Source organism: Eutrema salsugineum, unplaced genomic scaffold (genome assembly GCF_000478725.1).
Source record: "Eutrema salsugineum unplaced genomic scaffold, Eutsalg1_0 scaffold_3, whole genome shotgun sequence".
NCBI classification, from domain to species: Eukaryota; Viridiplantae; Streptophyta; class Magnoliopsida; order Brassicales; family Brassicaceae; genus Eutrema; species Eutrema salsugineum.
This window is the reverse complement of record NW_006256756.1, coordinates 15,949,870-15,959,395: the sequence shown is the minus strand read 5'-3', so window position 1 is coordinate 15,959,395 and position 9,526 is coordinate 15,949,870. Positions and strand designations below refer to the sequence as shown.

The following is a 9,526-nucleotide window of genomic DNA, read 5'->3' as shown; positions in this document are numbered from 1 at the left end:
ACTTGAACATAATCTTGACATCTAATTTTCTCATCATTGGTTTTAGGGAGGCATCATGATATACATCTAGGACATCTTAACATCATTGTTACCATTCTTTATTTGTCCTAGATGGCCAGTTCATCTTTAGCTGGTACCACACCCTTTACCCAAACCATCATTTCAAACTTCATGCATTCTCTCTTTAGCTCTTTTGGCAGATATGTGCAAAAACGCCGGAGAGAGAGGAACAACACAGTTTTCAGTCACTCAAGAGAAAGACTGAGAGAGACCAAAAGGGAGTGTGCCAGAAATCTTATGATGCCTCAGAAAAACTCATTTTTAAAGTTAATTTTCGTGCTCCCTAGGACTCCAAGTCAAAAGGCAGTTTCCCCTTTCTAAAGAAAAAAAAAAAGAAGAAAAGAGAGAAAGGAAAGGAAACTAAAAGCCTAAAAGAGTCTTAGTAGCCAAAATCATTTGAGCCAAGACAACAATATTCGTTTAAGGAGTTATGGATTCACAACCTGGACAAAAATCGAAGTCTAGGGGAATTATAAGGAGAACCTGAAGAAAGGAGGTCAGAAATCTTGAAGCAAGAAGAGTTTGACTGAAACTGTGGGGGCATTTACAGTTCCCTCCTCTCTTGCAGTTTTGCATAATGTCCTGTCTCTCCAGAAAAAGGTAATCCTAAACACATCAAGCCTTACCATCAAAAAGCCATTTGGAATACTGATATATTCATAAATTGCATCATTTAGTGTACATATTTTAGTCCAAATCATGTCTTATCTCATGCATTTTAGGTCTTTAGACATTGTTTTAGGACTTAGGAGATTGCATTAGGTCCAAGAGAGTTTTGCATGTTTTGGAGTATTAAACAGGTGCTTTTGGAGCCAATTTGGAGTGGAGGATGTGATTCAGATGAAGAAATGGAGTTGGAATGATCAAAAATGGTGAAAAGGAGCAATTTTGGGTTTCTCGGCAAAATGCTGTACTGAAGGTCGAAGATTCTCGGCCAAAATCCTTCCCGCGGGTAGATATCTCGGCCAAAAACACGTACCGCGGTTAAGTTTCTCGGCCAAAAATCTCGAGTGTAGATACGTCTCGGACATCACGTTACCATAAGGTCTTGCCGTCTGATTCAGCTGTCGGAGTCTTCATGAAAGTTGGAAATAAATGAGTCAAGAGTTCAGAACAGTTGCAATCAAGGCATTTGGACTACAGATCTGAAAGATATGGTCACCGGAACACGAACAGGTCTAGCACTAATTCCAGAGAAACCCGATACGCCTCAAAGACGTCGTTACTGGGAAGCCTTCCCTTCCGATCTAGATTTCGGGGCCTTCATAGAAGTTTTATAGCAATGAGTTTAGTTTCCGGACCGCTTAGAATCATTGGATTTGAAATAGTGAGCAGAGAGTTAAGCTCACCGGAAGACACACATGTCTCGTCGCTACTTTTAGACCGACCCGGTGAGCTCCAAAGATTGCGAGGGACGATGCACTTCCAGACCGATTCAGCTTACAGTGCCTTCATCAAGATTCGAGATATGTGAGTTCTCTTTCCAGAACGTTTGAGAGCATTCTCTTTGGAGCTATGAGCAAGAAGATAACGTTTCCGGAATGGACGCATGTCTAGAAGCCTCTTTCTGATCGTGTCAATGCATCGCAAAGATGAGCCCTCCAGGGAACCTCCCACTTCCCAAGCGCCGATAGTTTCTTCACCAAAGATCGAGCTGGAGGAGTTATCTTTCTCATGGAACTGGTTTCAGGTCATTTGGAGTTACGAGCTGAAAGTTACACTGAACAGAAGAGAAGCTAGTCAATTCGGGTTTTAAGAGACGCGACTGTAAGCTAAGTGTTGTGTCCTACCTCGGCGTGAATACATGCCGAGGAGGCATGTTTACGAAGCTTTGAGACTATAACTCGAGGTAGGACTTCGGTCTTTCAACACCAAGGCTCCCTTGATCACCAAAATGATCCCAAAACGACTAAGTGTTGAAGCAGACCTTGGTGTGAACCCTTCAGCATGTTATGCCGAGCTCCTATGTTACACAAACCTCGGGTACCAAGCCCCTTGGCATGTTATGCCGAGGTCCTCTCATCTCCAACCCAGATCACAAACAAATCCTCTTCACGTTTCAAAGCTTTAACCGGATCAAAGGCCAAGTCTCATGCATGTTCTTCAAGTGTTCATCAAAGTTTCAACCCAGCACATGACCCCCTGGTGTGTGACCCTCGGTGTGGTGCTTCTTCAGATGCCAAGGGGTGGCTCCGGCAACCCAGAAAGGGCGGGTCAGTACCCAGTTTGTCCTGGGCTGACCCGGCCCACACCCTTTTATATAAATAGTTTTTAGAGACTAAAACCCTAGTTATGCTTTATCTTATCCTCTAATCTGTTTTCCCTTTTCTTTTCTCTCTACTTCTTAGTGTAAAAACGAGTTTGATCAAGAGATATCTAGCAGATTTAATCATCTTAAGGCTGTTTCTTATCATCTGATCATTTCATCTCTGCTTCTAATCATGATTAACACCACCTCTTGCAAAAGAAATGGTGTGTTAATCATGATTAGTGAGTAGTCATCTTTTAAGCTTCTAGGTGTGTAGATTAGGGTGCTTAGATGATCTGTTTATGATGTTTAGATTCTAGATTCTCATCTCCTTTCCTTAGTTAGCTGCTCTTAATGCTAGATCTTTGCACATCACTCTGATCTAGACCTTAGTCATTTCTCCACCCACAAGGTGTTTGATGAAATGTCTGAATGAGCTAAGCTAAGGGTTTATGCCTTTTTCATCATGGGAATGATTTGTTAAATGCATGAATGACATATTAGAACTGTTTCTTAATGCTCACTGATTCATATTTCACAAATGATGATTTGGTTTGAAAGTGGATTAGTGTAGAGATTAATGCCTTCATGAGAGGATTAGTCTAGATTTTAGTTCTAAGTTAATTGGTTTTGAGATCATGTGATTGCTTGTTGCTTCTTTCTGTGTAAGATTCGGTCTCTTTGAAATAGAAACCGTTTGGTCATTATTAGACTTGATACTTTATGCTTGTTGATTGCTTGATCTTGCTTAAGGTGAATTAATCTTGATTAAGTGATTTACAAAGAGATTATTGTCATGGGAATGAATTAATCTGCTTTTGAAGTCTAGACTAAAGAGTAACTTGCATTGCATTATTGTTCTTAGCATCATGAATAAATCTCTAAAGCACCCTAATCAATGATCACATCTAGAGGTTTAGCTTTCTCTTTGTTTTGAATCTGAGTCTTTGTTTTGTTGTCTTGTTGCTTGTTCTTATATTACTGCTTGTTTTTGTTTGTATTATGTTTTAGATCACCTTGTTACCAACTCATCTGCTTGTTAGACTTGAATTAAGATAGCTCCTCATAGTTCTAGTGTCTAGAATCTCTCCATTTGGATTGATACCTCAAGTGCTACAATGACATGAGTAGTTGAGGAATTGATCAAGGATTAAAAAATTCCTGCTATCAAATACCTAGCCTTGATTGCTTTACTAAAGTCCTTTGATGAGAACCACTTGAACTTTTAAATGAATGTTAAGAGCTATGTCTGAGTAGTTTCACAGTTGGGTTTTTAAGGGATTCTTCAAAAGGAATTTCATGTCTCTGAGATTTTGTTAGTTCCTGCGATTTTCAAACCTCTTTTCTAGGTTCAGATCTTTGGTTTTTGTTTGAGGACAAACAAAGGTTTAAGTCTGGGGGAGTTGATAACACCTGATTTCGACCACTTTTATGGATCACTTCGAATATCTTAAGCAGGTGTTTTCACTGACATTTAAAGATTTTTAAGTGATTTCCATGTTTTAGAATCTCAAAAGAGTTTTCAGGTTATTTTGACAAAAGGAATGCACTTGGAAGCAAAAATCATAACTTTGGATAAATTTAGACCGTCGGAAGTTTGGTAACAAATGGAAGCCTTCCCACCGTCTAATCATCCCCAAATTTTGAAACAAGATAGAGGAGACAACCAGCTTTTCAATACAAGTGGAATCAAAGCTATCCAACCGTTAGATCTCCAGATATGGTCGATACACTGAAGGCAAATCATCACAGTCAGAAGCTCACCCGCGGCCAGAACATCATCCGCCGGGGGTGCGAAATTTTAGACCGCGGGGAGCTCAATTCCGAGCCTCAGAAGCCCATATCAAAGCCCAAGTCACTCCCGTCATTATTCCTGCAAGCCCTAGGCGTTCCCGATGACTCAAGACACTATATAAACCCCTTTTAAGTCATTTAGAAGGGTGTGCCACATTTTTCACCAGGAACCCTAGAAGAGAAGCTCGCCCAGAAGAGGAGCCACCGAGAGGGGCACCATCGGCCCTCCTCCTTCAACCTGTTCTTCGTTTCTAAACTTTGTTTATTTCAATTTTCTGCAATTCTAAATACTCTTGTGATGTTGAATTCAACTATGTCTGAGTAGTTTCACAGTTGAGTTTTTAAGGGATTCTTCAAAAGGAATTTCATGTCTTGATCTTATGCTTTATTCGATTTAGGGTTCAAAATCTTCTAGGAGTCCTTCGTTCATTATTGTTCCCTAATCTGTTTCTGTTTCTAACCGCTTAGAAATTGATCTCAGTAATTGGAGCCACGAGAGTGTTGTATCGAATTACCAGACCTAGAAGTGATCGAGCAAAATCGCTGTAGGAGACGAAAGCTACCTATAGAGAATCGTGAGCGTAGATGAATTCTGTTTTTAATGCGTGATCTTATTCGCAGCATGAGAGCGAGAGTTAATTGTTGTGTTGAGTGATTAGATGATTAGGGTGACGACAGTTGGCTAATCTTACATGTGTCTATTTTAGTTCGGGATCCTCACTAGTTGATTTCCTTTATCGATTTGTTTGTCTTTTGATCAGTTCATGAACCCCCGCGAAAACCCTTTAGACCCAGCGATTTGTTCCTATTGTTTTACAACCTTTTTATTTCGATTTACACTTAGATTTAGTGACACCAAAACCAAAAACCCCCATTTGCTTGTTCTGCTAGTCTTAAGTCTTGATTGATTTGCACTGAAAGCTCAAAATCTTTGTGGTTCGACTCTTAAGTACTACAGCGTACATCTGTGCACTTGCAGATATTTAGTAAACATTTAAAACGTGAAGCTAAAGTAACCCTTGATTTTCTTAGCATCAACTGTCGACCATCTCATCCCCTACCTCATCAAATTTTGCATCAGAGCAATGAGGTTGATCGATTCAGGCTCCAACTGAATCGATTAGAAGCGATGCTGAATCAATACCTTGACTTCCAAGTTGTTACGAAAGCTACTTTGTACAAGAGGATCGATGATCTCACCAACCATGTGAAATCGCTGGAAGAGCTGCACTCTAAGGATATTTCTGCCCTAAAAGAGAAGATAAAAGGTTTTGAGGATGAGCAACCAAGACAGAAGTATGATATCCTTCAAGGGTCCATCGATGCCAAGGCTGCCAAGCTAGAGATCAAGGAGGCCAATGAAATTGCTTCATGGTACAAAGGAAGGAAAGATGGTGAACTTCAGGATATTGAATTTCGCATAAGAAAACTTGAACACAAGAGCAGGGAAATCAGTTCTGACATAAAGCATCTCTCTAAGTGCAAAGGAGACACAAACCTTATGGTGAAGAAGATCTTTGAGAATCATAAGAAGAACTCTCTTGTTTATGGTCAACAAAAAGAAATAGGATCAACCAATTCTGATGCAGGAGATCTTATATTGGACACCCAGAACAGCCCTGAAGACACCCTGGAAGAACAAGAAAAAGGAGTAGCTGAGCAACCTTCAGAGGTCTGATGGGCTTACGGGCCTAGGGTTGTTTTTTTTAACAAGCCTGTTGGTCCTCCAAAAGTTTTAAATTTATAAAACCCTAGTGTCTGCAAGTGTAAGATGTACGTTGTAGGACTTAGGGTCCACAGGGAGGATGTCTAATCTGCGAGAAACAACAAACTGGGAAGTAAGCAAAGTAATAAACCAATAAAAGTTTTGGGGTTTTCGGTTAAGATCCTAAACTAAACCTAATATAATATTCACAAGAAATAAAATGCAATGCAACATAAATTGTTAAAAGAATATCTCAAGCATATGGACTCAAACTAAAGACTCTTAAACTCATAGGTTACTCTAATCGATGTATGATGGCATTTCCAATTAGATTCCGGGCGATTTATCTTCATCTGTTTCTGGGAATCTGCATGGAACTAGAATAGACATATGTATCATTAACCAACTCTCGTCATCTTAATCAACTAATCACTTAGATCTAGCAATTAACTCTCGCTCTCATGCTAAACTTAAGATCATGCATTAGACATTGAATTCATCTACTCACATCTTCTCTATAGGTAGCTTTTGACTCCTATAGCGACTATGTTCTTCTGAAGCTAGGTATGGATGATCTGATACAGCATCTCGGATCGATCCTAGGCTCAGAGAAATATGTCATGAATCTACTCTCATGCTTTATGAATAACTTAGAAGAGATGAGATCCAGATTATGGTCTAGAACAATAGAAATCCTAATTGATATATATATATGCTTGTCGATGACTCTTTAAACAACTTGACTCTCTGTGACTAATCTACATGATGCAATGATTGATAAAAGACATAGAAGAATGCAAAAAAAAAATGAAACAGAAAATTTAATAAGATAAAAAGGAGAGAGAACAATGGATCTGGGGAAGAATCCCCATCTCCATCGCCTAACCCTAGAAAAACAGAGTTTGGTGGCTCAAATTCTCATTACAGGAGCACACACCCGTTTAGGGCTGCTAAACAATGTATTAATAGGTCTTAAGGTCTTCCAAGTCTCCTTTAGGGCTTCTCTAAAGAAGAATCGCGAAGTGGGCTTTGATGTTGGGCTTTGTGGCTCGTCCTAAGGTCCACCGGCGGTGAGAGTCTTCCAGGGCAGGTAAAACATGTGTTTCCCGCGGGTGAGAGTCCTCCAAGACTGGTGAACTGGGTCAATTTTTTCTCCATGTATCTTTTGATTGCACTGTTGGATATGTGTGATGTAAAGTGCTATGGAAAGCTGGTTGTCTCCTCTTGATTGTCTCAAAATTTGAGCTGGATTAGACGATGAGAAACTCTTCATTTGAGGCTGAACTTCTAACGGTCTGGCTCTTAGCTAAAATGTGGATTTCTTCCATTATGCCATCAGTTTCCCTAAGTTTCCTGAAAAGAAACTACAAATACATGGAAATCATAATAAAGTTCATAAAACTGATTAAAACCTTTGAAAAAGCAATTGAATCAATGGTGAAAAGTGGTCAAAATCAGGTGTTATCAACTCCCCCAGACTTAAGACTTTGTTTGTCGTCAAACAAAACAAGATCAAATCTGGAAAAATATCATTCAACAGAAATGAGAAGGAACTCAAAAATATCAGCAACCATACTTCTAGACCTTAATTATGGACTAAATACATTTTGAGACTAAAAAACTAGTTATCATATCTCTTATCTGTTTTTAGCTCTAAGAACTTGCCTCTTTCGTGAAACTTGATTAATCTAATCCGATATCTCGTTTTTGCATCAGAAACTTGTTCTTTCTTTATTTTTTTTATCATCCAACATCAAACTCCTTATCATGACTAGCTACACGTCTTGCAAAGGACTTAGTGAGCTCGTTATGATCAGTGAGTAGTCGTTTAAGCGGCTTTAGATAGGTAGATTAGGGTGCTTTCAAGGTGGATTAATGGGTTTAGGTGTCTAGTCTTGCATGTTTCATTCCTTAACCGACGAGATCTCTAAGCTGGATCCAAGCACATCACTTGAGGTTCAGATCTGAGACATATCTCGCATCAGAAGTGTTTGTAGAAATGTCTGAACCACTCGGTTAAGGGTTTAAGAGTCTTTCATCGCGAGAGTGATAGTTCGTTCTCTTAAATGACGTTTTTGAACCGATTCTTATTGCTGACTGATTCGTGCTCTCAAAAGGGATTTTGGTATGAAAGAGGATCAGTTTAGACGTTTAATACTTTCATGAGAAGATTAACGTGCCTTGAGTTCAAAGTCAAATGAAATCGCTTGATAAAATGATTCATTAGCCCCTTAGTCTAACTTGGAAGCACCCGAGTCAAATATCTTGTCTAAAGCTTCTGCCTTTATCATTCATTACCATCATCTGAATCACCTGTTTGTTATTTGCATCTTGATTAGTTTAAATCTCTGCTTTTATTTAACTTTATTGCTCATTTGCCTGTTAATCATCGTCATCAAACTTTTATCATCTTGTCTTGACTTAAGTGAACAAATGACATAGGCTAGTGTCTCGTTTACAAGCTTGGTTTGACACCCCTTATACTACTTTGACAAGGGGATTGATAACCCTTCTAAGAGCCTGAAAACTCTTAGTTATCAATTGGCGCCGTTGCCAACTTGTAGGAGCATTAGTCTCTTGTTTGTTCTTGAGTTCAAGCTTTTCTTTCCTTTGCTTTACTAACTTCTTTCCAAGTTCTTGTTTTGTTTTCAGGTGCATGAATACCAGGTCTCGGAGCACAGGATCGCTTTTCCCATACGACGATAACATCGACAGATTAGAAAGGCGAGCTTGCGAGAGAGAACGGCACTTTGACAGACTTGGAATGGCAGAACAACAGAGAATGGAGCAACAGGCTCAGGCAGCCGAGCACCAGGCTCAGGCTAATCAGGCGCAGGCAGGAAGAAATGAACAACAAGCCTATGTTAATCAGCAACAAGCTCAAAGAAACGAACGGCTTGCTCAGCAAAACCAACACCAAGCGAATAGAAATGAACAACAAGCCCATCATGTTCATCCGCCACCGCCCCAAAATCAGAGACAACATCCTCCAATCTGTGTTGGAGAGAATGAACGAGCTAATGCGCACCAATACCGAGCTGGGATTCAAGCTCCACCAGTTCAAAACAACAACTTTGAAGTTAAAGCTTCCCTGCTCAATATGGTGCAAAACTCAAAGTTCCACGGTCTGGCTGGAGAAGACCCTCTCGAGCATCTAGATCAATTTGATCGGGTTTGCGACTTAACCAAGATAAATGGCGTCTCCGAAGATAGCTTCAAGCTACGCTTGTTCCCTTTCAGCCTCGGTGATAAAGCACGCCAGTGGGAAAAGAATATACCGAGGGGTTCTATACAAACCTGGGAGCAGTGTAAACTGGCGTTCTTATCAAAGTTCTTTTCCACATCACGCACGGCTAAGCTCAGGAATCAGATCTCAAGTTTCACGCAGCACAATAACGAGAGCTTTAGTGAAGCTTGGGAACAGTTTAGAAGCTACACTAACCAATGCCCACACCACGGCTTCTCAGAGGCATCCCCCTTGAGTACTTTATACCGAGGTGCACTCCCCAAGATCAGAAACCAACTCGATACAGCTTCAAATGGGAATTTTCTTGGAAAAGAGATCACTGCGGCAATGGAACTAGTTGAGAACCTAGCCATGTCCAATGACATGTATGGAGAGGACTTTGATAGAGCAAACCGTACAGAGGGATCTAGTGATGAACAGCGCATGAAAAAGGATATAAGAGAGCTTCAGAGTAAGCTTGACAAGGTTTTGA

At 40.1% G+C, this 9,526-nt stretch overlaps 1 non-coding gene across 1 annotated transcript; it reads right to left on the bottom strand.

Moving 5' to 3' along the window:
- Positions 1–9,162: 9,162 nt before the first annotated feature.
- LOC112085516 lies at positions 9,163–9,269 on the bottom strand. Its single transcript, XR_002898820.1, has one exon. It is a non-coding gene; the product is annotated as a small nucleolar RNA R71 (small nucleolar RNA).
- Positions 9,270–9,526: the final 257 nt, after the last annotated feature.